The sequence below is a fragment of the Bidens hawaiensis genome, unplaced genomic scaffold (genome assembly GCF_021521415.1).
Source record: "Bidens hawaiensis isolate Kalapana, Puna unplaced genomic scaffold, B.hawaiensis_p1.1 tig00011955_1, whole genome shotgun sequence".
NCBI lineage: Eukaryota > Viridiplantae > Streptophyta > Magnoliopsida > Asterales > Asteraceae > Bidens > Bidens hawaiensis.
The window spans coordinates 474832-487594 of record NW_027491959.1 but is presented as its reverse complement, the minus strand read 5'-3'; the positions used below and the strand labels follow the sequence as shown (position 1 = coordinate 487594).

The window sequence follows — 12763 nt, the reverse complement described above, 5'->3', positions numbered from 1 at the left end:
GATCTACGATTGATAATCGATATTATCTAGATCTGAGGTTACATGTTTCAACAAGTGGTATCAGAGCTTTCGGTTGTGATGCATCAGGTGCTGGAGGTAATGAGCTGAAACAAGCTCACGTCTCATCCTCTGGTACTGGAATGAGTGGTGTCAGTGATATGGATAAATAGGTGGTTGTTTATCAAGAATCGACAAATGTACAACCTATCGAGTCGATAAAGGCCAATACTGTGATATTTGTGTACAATATGGGGGTGGTGAGAAGTATGGTGAATGCAGATGAGATTGAGGAGAGACAATTTATTGATCGGTCCTTGATACGTGAGCAAATTTCTATACTGTTGGGTCTTAATGATGAAGAACTTAACGCATTAGAGGTCGAGGATGATGTTGGGGTTGTGAACGACGAGGAAGTCTTACAAGATCCGACGATTCCTATGAATACATCTTTTTTTTTTAAGATGAGGAGATCGAGATCAAGGATGTGATGGCTGAGGAATACCCTGATTTATTTCAATGATCAAATGTTGATCAGGGTGCTCCTATATTTAATGAAGAAAATGTTAAAGCCGCTGAAGACCATCTGGATAAAGTCTCGAAGGGTAAAGAAAAGAAGTTTGATTGGAATCCTGACCCGTCAGTGGAAGATATTCAGGAATGGTTTAAGTATCGATGCAGAAGGTCGCGTAAGATTATTGAGGCATATAGCTACGTTAATGAAGAATTGAAGCAGGATGAGATCACACGTGCTAAAGCCAATCAGAAGACAAAGTTCAAAGTTGTGTCGACTGTTAAAGGTGACATTATTTCCTGGCTTTATGATTCGGAATTAAAGGCCTGCATTGTCAAATGGGAGAACGGTGTTCAGTATTATCAGAACATCACTGACGTTCTCTCATTACCGCATTGGGATGTGCGTACCCTAGCGAATCGACCTTTCATGAACCAGGTGGAAATCGGAATGCACAATGGTTTCACCAACATCTGCTATTCGAAGTAAACCGCGGGTTCAAATTCTTTAAGCCGCAGATACCGATTCGTAAACGTATCAATGAGATAGATCCACGTATGGGTTGGAGGAAGCTCGTGCTTAAGGTAAAACCACCAAAGACGATGAAGTACATACCTGTGAAGACTTTTCCGCAAGGTCTTCACCTAACATTCAACCGATGGTACTACGACAATCGTACTGGTGAGGCCGTCATTGTTCTTGGTAAAGGCTTGAAGACTAACTTTATTAGAGTTATCGATCCTATGTGTCTTGTTAACTTATCTGAGACTGACAATGACGTGCTGTTCAAAAAGAAGATATTGATTAAGCGCCAAGAAGACTATGACCGAGCTATGCAATTCCAACGTGTCGTGCGTGTGTGTCACAAATTCGGGATTCATAGTTGCCGAGATTGGGTGTTGAAGCGTTCCAAGAAAAGTAAAGACAAAGAGCTCAAGACGAGGGAGTGTTTGCTAGTGCACGGTTTTGGCATCTCGAGTCTTTGTATTTATCGTATTGTAATTTATTATTATTATATTAAAAAGATATTTATATTTAATAGTTAGTTCGTTAATGTAAGGCTAATTCGTTAAGGATGTTTAACGAATTAGCCAATTCGTCTAATGTAATTTCTAGTTCGTTATGTATCTTCCCATTTGTCATGGAATATTGACGAATGGGGCATAACGAATCAAAGATTCGTTAAGTTTCCTTATAGAGTCTGTAATATTAACGAACTGGACTCCAATTCGTTACGGGATGTGTAATGAATTGGGGCCTTCATCTATATATAGGGGTGTTAGTCCCCTGTTAATTTAAGTGTTGATTGATAAAGTAACAAAACTCTATCCAAGTTTCCTTTCGATCAATCCTTCGTTTAATCTATTACCTAATACACACAATACTATCAATACATATATATATACACATATATATAGGTATAGGATCATTTCAGAAGTTTTTTTACAGCGAGAAGTGCGAGAAATAAAGGTGACTCCATTAATCCCTAATTTCACTCCCTTTCTTATGTGTAGGTGCATATGTATGTGTGTAGGTACGTATGTTTGTATATGTGTATGTATGTTTGTATGTGTGTAGGTACATAGATTTGAATGTGGCTCGGTACATTTATATGTTTGTAGGTAGGTTTGAATGTGTAATTAAGACAGAAATACAACCAACCTACATATATGTATGAAACATCATATGAAAGGGAGTGAAATTAGGGATTAATGGAGTCATACATTCACTTCTCGCACTTCTCGCTGTAATATCACTTCTCGCAAGATCCATCCCCTATATATATATATATATTAACACTAATTAAGAGTATAACAATGAACTAGATCCTATTAAGGTATAATTAGATCTACAATTGATCATCGATATTATCTAGATCTGAGGATACAGGTTTCAACAAATATTTACTTAACAAAGGTTAAGTAAAAACTAATGAATAGAATACCGATACCCGACTTCGAGTAAACTTACTTTTCAAAAATCATTACTTTAATTCCTTATGTATTTACATTTTAGCCTTCAAACGTTAATTATTTATGTTACTTGTCAAGTTAATTTTTTTAAAGCTTTCAAAACCATATACTAACTCAAGACCCTTTTTAATCTAGGTCTTGCCCGTTGAACTTACCCTTCCCCCTTTTATCGCAAACTATCATTCAAGTTACTTATTTCATGTGAGTAATCACACTCCCCCTTTTTACGCTTTTATACTTTGGGGATGGCATGCATACCATATTCAAACTTACTTGTTTTATGATCTCATTATCAAATCCACAATTTAACATTATGTGTTGTATGAATATTTGCTCGATCTTGATTATGTGCACGAGTATTTAATTTTATGTTGTTGTGGAGCCTCAATAAGTATGATCATACGCACCCCTAACTACTTTAGCCTTGAATAGGACCTCATTATCCGAGTATGTCGGTTGCTACCGATTAGAAAGGATCCTCATTTACATATGTTTTATATACCGCAATTGATGCTTTTATTTATGGTCTCATATTCGTTTGTGGATTTTACCTCATATTATATATAATCAAAACTATGAAATTGCTCATCAACATACGTGTTGACAAATATTATTTTATTCATTGTTGCAGGTTTGATTATTGGTTGATTGGAGTTCGAAGTTGTTATTTTATTTTGAGACCGTTTAAGTTATTAGAAGAATGAACAATTAAACTCTTATATTTGGTGATTGTTTTGTATGAACAAGATGTGTTATTTTTGTTGATTGAATGAAATTAATGAGTTGTTTAAATATTGTCACTTTAATAGTGTCTTGTGTTTTTGGGCAATCCATTGCACACCAGTATGTTCCGCCTCCTTTGGTCGGGTGTGACAAATTAGGGGTGTATTTGATAAGGGTAGGGTGGTCGACGGTCGACAGGCCTGAAAGTTGTAAATAAGATTATATAATTGTTATAATTATCATTATTTCTTATTATAAAGCTATATGTAAAATAATTTAAAAGACATAATTACCCCTTAAGTTAACAGAGTTTTTAATGAAATTAACAAATTGGACGGAAGTAACGACTTTTAGAAACCTTGATGACGAAAATGCCAAAAAAAAATTGGACGAAATGGCGAAAAGTGATCGAACCACAGGGACGAAAATGGCATTTACTCCGATTAAAATTACTCTGAGTTATGAAAATTAAGCTAAAATTAAGTTATGAAGAATAATCCTAAAATTACTCTCAATAATCAAATCACTCTAAAAATTGTATCATGCTCAAATCAGTTCATTCAATTTGCAGATGACCTAATATGTTTTCTGAATCAAAATTGAACTTTCAGTAATTTTCTATCTTCGATTGATCGATTAGTATAATTCTCAAGCTTCAGTTAGTCCAATTAATCAGTTAGGTTTACTGGATCCAATCCCGAACTGGTTAAGATATTTCGGTAGTCAAATTTAAAGTCGATGTCTGATTGTTGATACGTTCTAAATCGAACTGATTCATCCAACTGATTAATTAAAACCAAAATGGAATTGAATGAATTAATAATTTTACTACCACATATTTTTTTTAAATTACAAGTGTAGTAGGTAATCTCGTTCTAATTTATGATAAGAAAATATTGTATTGTATTTTTTTTACTTATCTATTTTACATATTTTTCAAATATACCTAAACCGTTACAAATAGTTAAAAAATTGACCATTACACACGTATTTTTTTTAAACTTCAAATTTTCATATATATCTTTTAACTTAAAAAAAATTATTTACATATTTTTAGTTTAAACTTCTTTTTCTCATATATTACTTGTCTTACCCATAAATTGGATGTGGCTCAATAGCAGAGCACTCACTTTACTAGTAAGAGGTAGGGGGGTCAAACCTCACTATCACCAATTTATATGAGAGATATGAGGGATGACTCTGGCTTGCCAGGGTTTGAGTACTGATCTCACCCAGTTTTAATTAGTTGGTCGTTCAAAAAAATTACTTGTCTCACCCATAATCAAGTTTCTACTTGTCTCACCCATAATCAATAGTTTCTAAAAAACAAGATTGCTTATCATTCTGTTATAGTTATTATATTCGAAAATACAATTGGATTGTACGATTATATGTTTTCGAAGCCGATCAAGATACAAATAAAAATTAGGGTTAAAACATATATAATGAATAGATATTAAACAATTATTAAAGTTACGCATATAAGAAAACTTTTGTGTTTGAAATAACACGTATGGAAGTAAACCTTTAATTAAATACAGAAATAGTATTATGACCCTCGCGTTATGGTGGGGTGCGAAACCTTAAGTGAAGAAACTAAGAACGTTATGATGGGGTGCGAAACCTTAAGTGAAGAAACTAAGAACGTCCGATTAACATTAGGAAGTAACAAATCAAAGTAATCATGGTATGTAAAATTGCGAGAATTACAAACCACCACATAAACAAAACTCAAATCCTTTAACCAGTAAGGAAACATACATGATTTACCCAAAATATTTTTATGACTTATATCGAAAAATATTACACTTTAAGATCCTTACATGTAAGTTAAGCCTCAAAGGTTTGTATAAATCATAATAGTAAAAACTAGAAGGCAGAAACCCCAGCGTTGCGGGGGTGCATGACAAAAGATTGTGTTTTACATGACAAAAGTAGAATTGTCTTATGTTGCCATAGACGTTGTAGTAGGCTATTCTATTTGTATTCCTATTTGATCTTGCATAATCTAGTGATCAGCTTATCTTCACAAACCAAAACTTTTTTGCTTTTTCGTACCACCAAACCGCAACCACTCTATGTTCTTATCCCACCTACCAAGCATGGTTGACCAAAACAAACCTGAAACAAAACAACCGTCAATCACATTGAATCAATTAAGCTGTGCAACATGTCGAAATCAACATAAGCATGCCCAAGGTTCTTCTATCACATTATCCTGCCACTTGCCACAAAACAATATTCAAATAAATCAGTAACAAAGAAAACATACATCTTCATCAAAGTCAACTCGAGAAGAGACCATTATAAGTTCTTATCCCACCTCCCGTAGGGCTATCGAAGAAAAATCTGAGGCTCAGTCGTTGCCCTAAGCCCTACAGTACATTCGCTTACTGCCTAAGATGAATCTATGATATATTTTATACAATAAGAACTACTGTATAAAGCCCCTAGCCCCAGACGCACCACACCAACTGATTGATGTTTCTAAAGTATGAACAAATTCAAATTGGTTACCCGTGCATAGACTTAAGTTACAAACAACAACACTAACTGTAATAGAAACAGAAAATGTATGTAATTCGTATACCTCAAATGAGTCTCATGTTGTTGCATTCAAATAACTTGAAGTGTTGAACTGTTGCACAAAAAAACATGCTTAGTTAGTTTAGTCAAACTATTGACAAAATACATTAAAAGCCAAAAGAAATACATGGTTTAGAACATTCAAACATACCTCACATGTATGTAAACATATAAAAATTTCAATAGTCACCTAAACCATAGATATTAATATTACAGAGTGACTTTACTAGCATACCTCTATATTTTATATTTTAAGTGATTTGATAGATAAAAGTGAAACTATGCCACATTATTTTTTATTTTTTTAATCTTAAATCAGTGGTATATTTACTCAAAACAGAACTAAATTTTTAATTATATATTTATAAATGCTTTCAAGACTAGATTTGACTCATTGTAACTTTACTAGCATACCTCTATATTTTACTTTTATAGAAAAAAAAATGAAAAAAAAATAATAAAAAAAATAAAAATTGTAACTTGCCTTTTTTAAGTTGCAAATTGTGTTTATACTTTAAGAAAGTGTTTGGCCAATTATCTTAAGTAATTTAATGAGCAACTGCAGGCCATCATTGAGATCAGCATATTAGCAGCGAAGGAACCGGTACTGGATACCTTTTTGACCTCCGAATTCTTGCCTGCCTGTAAAATTAACATTGCAACCCACGCTCGGGAACTTGAAATTACAAAACCGACATTCACAAAATTGATGTGGGTTGTTAACCGAGACTCAACACGGCTGCAACATAGGTTGTCATGCCAGAAACCGGAGCATCATCACAACCATTAATTATAGAGAACAATGGCAGATTCATCAACGAACATCGCCATTCGCTATCCACCACAAAACCAGCAACTTCTAAAAGGTAAGCAAGATGAGCTCAGCAGTGTATAAAGTACAAATATTAGAAGTCCAAGTTACATATTCATAAAACTGGCACGTGGTTGTTAACTGAGGCACAGGTCCGGTACACGGCTACAACATATGTTGCCACGCCAGAATGCGGTGCATCATCATAGCCATATACCATACCATAAAGAAAGTCACGACCCCATAAGTCAAAGCAACAACCAGACATCATGTAAATTAATCGAAAATATTCAACATGCAACATCCCACAAATAAGGAACAAAATTTATTTTAACAATTGCAATTTTGTCAAGGAGTCATAGGACTCACTCACCGCCCTCCGCGTCCTCTCTTTGAAACACAACCGTCTCAACGGACCCATTCCAGATCTAACCAACCTCACCTCGCTCAAACTGCTCTTCCTTTCCCACAACAACTTCTCCGGCGACAGTCACTTCAATCTCCGGCCTCTACCGTCACGATTAACCGTTTGAACCAGCTGCTGACTTTACGCCTTGAAGACAATCAGTTTTCCGGTGATATTAGCGCTTTAAGTTTGCAAAACTTACAGGACTTTAACATCTCCGGCAACCAGGTCTCCGGTGAGATACCCTCCGTACTCTCCGGCTTCCCGGAGTCTGCATTTTCCGGCAACCGGATGTTATGTGGGTTGCCGTTATCGAACTGTACGGGGCCGGCAATAGAGTCGCCGGCGGGGAACACGGTGGTGGCGTCTTTGCCTGGCTCCATGCCGTCGACGGCGTTGTTGCCGGGAGATCATAAGAAGTCTGGGAGTAGTCATCACGGCGGTGGTAAGATAAGTACGGTGGCGATTGTAGCGTTCATCGTCGGAGATGTGTTGGTTTTGGCGTTGGTGTCGTTAATTCTGTATTGTTACTTCTGGCGTAATGGGAAATCTGGTAACGGGAAGTCAACGTCGTCTTCGCAGATTCTAGAAGGTCAGTTCATAATTTAAGTGTGTATGTATGCCTCTAAATGAACGACGGTTCAGTGAACTTTTCGATGGTAAGTTCGTTATGTTTGTTAACGAACGAATACTAGTAAAATTATGTTCATTCAAATAAGCTAACAAAACATGGTATGAACATGAACACCATGTTTCATTCGTTCATTTACGTTTATGAACGGTTGTTTATGTTCGTTTAACCCATATACTATGTAGTTTTATTATTAGATTTTAAAAACAAATCAATACTGTTAAGTAAATGGGAACTCATATATGTTAATCATTTATATGTTTGTTTGTATAATTGTTCGTATGCATTTAGTGGCGAAACTTGAACACATAATTCGCTATGTTTGTGTTCATTTATGTTTTGTTTATATACACTCGATTATGTTTCTTCAATTATGTTCGTAAACTATTCGTTTAGATTTTTAACAAACTGACATAAACGAACACGGAGATGTCCATTAAACGGATGAACATGAACATAAATATTTGTTCGATTGATTGTTCATGTTCTTTCGGTTCATTTACAACACTAATTGATAATTATATATGCTTCACTCATATTTGCATAGTGCTATCACTAACATTTACTAATTACGTTGTTGTGTCTCTAATCAAGGTAAAAAAATAGTATATTCCTCAAGTCCGTACCCGAACCCTAACTTGGCGGCGCAGACAGGATTTGAGAGGGGTAAAATGGTCTTTTTCGAGGGGGCAAGGAGGTTTGAGTTGGAGGATTTGTTGAGGGCATCGGCAGAGATGTTGGGGTAAGGAGGGTTTGGGACCGCGTAGAAGGCAGTGTTGGATGACGGCAATGTGGTGGCTGTGAAGCGTTTGAAGGAGGCGGCAATTGGTGGTAAACGGGAGTTTGAACAGCAGATGGAGGTTTTAGGAAGGTTACGACATCCTAACGTCGTTAGTTTGAAGGCTTATTATTTTGCAAGGGATGAGAAGTTGATGGTCTATGAATACATGACTAACGGCAACTTGTTTTGGCTTCTCCACGGTATGTCATTCTTACCGTTAAATAAAAAAAATAATAAATTTATATTTTGTGGAAGAGTCAAAAGGTTCAATATTAAAGTTATTGAAAGAAACAAAAAGAAAAAGAAAGCATAATTTAGGGTGCCCAATCATCACAAATATCCTTAATATTTACAATCTTCCCCTCTATGCTTTTTATTGTCTCCCAATTTCAGCTTAAATGCATATTTTTATAAGTTTTTCTTTATTCTTTTGTACTTGGTGTCGGTAATTATATTTTAGAGTTCCCTAAATAATGTATCATTTGCGTTCGTTTAATTAAATAAATGAGATGAATTGATTGCTAAATGGTCCAAGCCGTTCACAGTTACTTGATATCGAATCGATAAAACTTCGAAGCGACATGAGTTTTTTCCGAACCCGAGCCTCAAGTAAAGCTCGTTAGTTGTCGAGTCTGAGCTCGAGCAAAACTCTGTCTCATTTAAAGTACTACACGAGCTTAGGCTCGTTTAAGATTTTTCAGAAAATTATAAACAAGCCAACTCGAGCTTGAAAAAACGACTCAAAAACTGAGCTTTAGAAAATTATTGAATCAAATAATGAGGATGATAACAAATGATAAATAAGTAAGGACTACTTTGTCAATAATTGTTGACATTGAGGACTGGTTCTGTTAAAAAAAGGAGAGTATTCCAATTAAATTATAAATAACAGTAAAAGTAAACACTTGACAAGAGTAGGGTGGACCACCTTACTTTTGATCTGGGGAACTGCAAAATCTGTTGTTATTTTTCCATGTTTTGCCCCCATCTACTTCTTGTCCTTTTCATTTCTCAACCTTTACTTTTCTCTTTTTAGTTTTTTCTATTTGTTTCTTTTTCTACTTATGTTCTTCAATCCAGTCACACTTTTATATATTACATTTCAACTTTTCATATTTTGTTAAAAGAAGGTAGATTCTATCCTCTAGTTTTATATACACTACACATGACTCTTGATGGTTTTACTAAAATGTACTATATTGTTTTTTTTTTAATGAAAACTGAAAATGACACCTTAACTAAAATCCTTGTGTATTTTTTGTTTGTGTCATGTAACAGGAAACAGAGGACCAGGCAGAACACCTTTGGACTGGACCACAAGGCTTAAGGTTGCAGCAGGTGCAGCCAGAGGTCTAGTCTTTATCCACCACTCTTGCAGGTCACCTAAACTGACCCATGGCAATATCAAATCCACCAACATCCTCCTAGACAAAACCGGCACAGCCTGTGTTTCCGACTACGGCCTCTCCGCTTTTGCACTGCCTACCACCGCCCCTAAATCCAACGGCTACAATGCACCCTAGTTATTAACAATCGATCCTCGTAAAACCACTCAGAAGTCAGACGTGTATTCCTTCGGGGTGTTATTGTTGGAGCTTCTAACGGGCTAATGTCCTGCAGTGGTGGACAATGGTGGGACAGGGTACGGTGGGGCGGTGGACTTGCCGAGGTGGGTGCAGTCGGTGGTGCGTGAAGAATGGACGGCTGAGGTTTTCGATTTGGAGCTAATGAGGTACAAGGACATTGAAGAGGAAATGGTGGGATTGTTGCAGATTGCGATGTCTTGTACCGCAGCTGCACCCGATCAGCGTCCTACGATGGGGTATGTTTTGAAAATGATCGAGGAGATACGGGGTCTCGAGGTGTCACCAAGTCATGACATGCTTGACTCGGTCTCGGATTCGCCTTCCTTATCTGATGACACTTACCGAGCCAGTGAGTAGTAATAACTTATGAGCCCATTGGGGATTTTAGATTTTGTCTCGTAGGTGTGTTTGGAGTGATGTAAAGTAGGCTTTATTTTACTTCTTTACTTTTATTTAATATTTAATAAGTTTAGTGTTTTTAATTTGTTTTAAACAAACTTTTTTTAGAAAATAATGTCGGTTCAAAATTAAATTGAGGTTGTTGTGTTATGGTTGTGGTTGGCATTTACCATTGATGTTTGATTTTAAAGTTGGCCCTGATCAGCCACAAAATGTTTGGATTCTCGCAACAGGTCTGCACTCTCAATTGGGCTGTGTGCTTGATCATGCATGCAGGTGCGTTAAATATCATTTCAGGCCAGGCACCAAAGGGCTATAAAGGGGAGAGCCTGGTGGCTTAACGGGCATGAGGGGCTTGGGTGTGAAACCAAACTCTTTTTTAACCAATTAGACCATCCAACTCACATTTTAGTTAGGCTTGGGTTATACATACACCAGGTAGGTTATTCATACACCAGGAGAGCCTATACAAGTCGTATAGGTGCATAGTCAAGTACATTCTGAGATACTGTATATATGAGCTGGAAAATCTATACGGCTCGTATAGACTGCAAAAGCTGCTACACTGTCATCTTCGTATACATGTCAATAAATTTATGGCTATACGACTCGTATAACTCGTATACGTCCTATACGAGCCGTATAGCCTTATTCAAACACCAGGCTGGTGTTTGTATATAACCACCCTTTAGTTAAACCAGTACATAGTACATACATAGTCTAAAAACAAACTCATAAGTAACAAGGTAAACACTTAAGACACCATCTAATACACCCAATGAAGAGAAGTGGTGTGTCGTATGCGAGAACTACATTACCTAAATTGATATCCATTATCCTTTGAGCAACTTCAAGATTCAAAGAAATAAGTTATTTACATGTAATGCATACTAGAAATTAGAAGACAACAATTAATGTCAAATCTATGAGATTGTTCTTCAAGATGCAACATGAGTTTTCAGACTCAATCATGCAAAAACTTGGCACCTCAGTTATAATTCACTCGTCACAGGGCGTGTTCGTTTCACGGAATGGAATTGGAATTGGAATATGTATAGGATTTGGAATTTGATGAAATTGGATTTGGAATCTGAACATTCCAATAGGATTTGAAATTGGGGGAAATTGAAATCCAAATACATTCTTAATGTGTTCGTTTGACAAATGAATAGGAATCAAGTTTTTTTTTTTTTACAATGATAATTGCGAAAACGTAGTTTTTTAGATTTTTTATTTATATTTTGCATTATGATTTTTTTATTGTTTTTTTTGAATTTTTTATGGGTTTTCTATTAAGATTAAAAACCCCCTAAAAAAATTATTCAAAAATAATAATAAAAATTCATAACTCAAAATATATATTAAAAACAAAAAATGTAAAAAAACTATTTGTTCGTTGTCCTCGTTAAAAATAAATAAATAAATAAATAAAAAATAACTCGAGATAAGATTCCAATGAATTTTCTTGAATTCCTCCACATTTTGGAAGGATTTGAAATCCCTATATTTAAAGGAATTTGAAGGAATTGAATTTCAATTCCAATTCTTTGAACCGAACACACCAAAACGGAATTAAAATTCCAATTCCAACGAAACAAACACGCCATGTAATGGGATTTTAATTCCAATTCCTTTGAATTCTCACGAATTCCGTGAAACGAACACGCCAACTATATAGGCTGTTCCGGATCACTCATCGCCTAGAATAGAATGTAATAAAAAGTCGTTTTGAGTTTGCTTAAATATGGCATCTCCAGCAACTATCATAAGATCATTATTATACCTTAACAAACCAACCACTAGAAAACGTATCAAAATATAGTTAGAAATGTCGGTGCATGCCAAAAGAAAATTAGGAGAAAAGGAAATTATATAAAAAGAAAATGAATTATGTCAGCCACTTATTGTTTCGATTATGTATTTCTGTCAACGATCTCTTACTAGAATTATCCAAATCACCTATATATGGGTCATATGGACAAGTTCAATTGTTCTAGTACTAATTTAAACTATTATACATAAATTATTAATAACAACATTCGGAATATAATTTAACTAAAAAACCTCCAAGCTGATCTCACGCCCAACAGGGCGTTGTCCTATACGGCAGGGCACCGCACAACGCACACCTCTTTACTCACCGTAATATATAGCCTTACGTGTTTAATATAAAACTTCATATAAATATATATATATATATATATATATATATATATATATATATATATATGAAAATCTAAGAACAAATATAGAAATTTACTTTACTCGTTGCCTAACACTTGGCAGAAGAAACCAAGTTCTCTCTTGAGAAAAAAAAAAAGAAAACCAAACACCTCCAAAAGAATTGAATATTATC

The 12763-nt window shown here is 35.4% G+C and overlaps 1 pseudogene across 1 annotated transcript; it reads left to right on the top strand.

The window, feature by feature from the left end:
- The first annotated feature begins 248 nt into the window (after positions 1-248).
- Positions 249-10459, top strand: LOC143539624 (putative leucine-rich repeat receptor-like protein kinase At1g68400; annotated as a pseudogene). Its single transcript, XR_013136473.1, has 4 exons — positions 249-413; positions 6967-7602; positions 8236-8622; positions 9701-10459. The product of XR_013136473.1 is annotated as a putative leucine-rich repeat receptor-like protein kinase At1g68400 (transcript).
- Positions 10460-12763: the final 2304 nt, after the last annotated feature.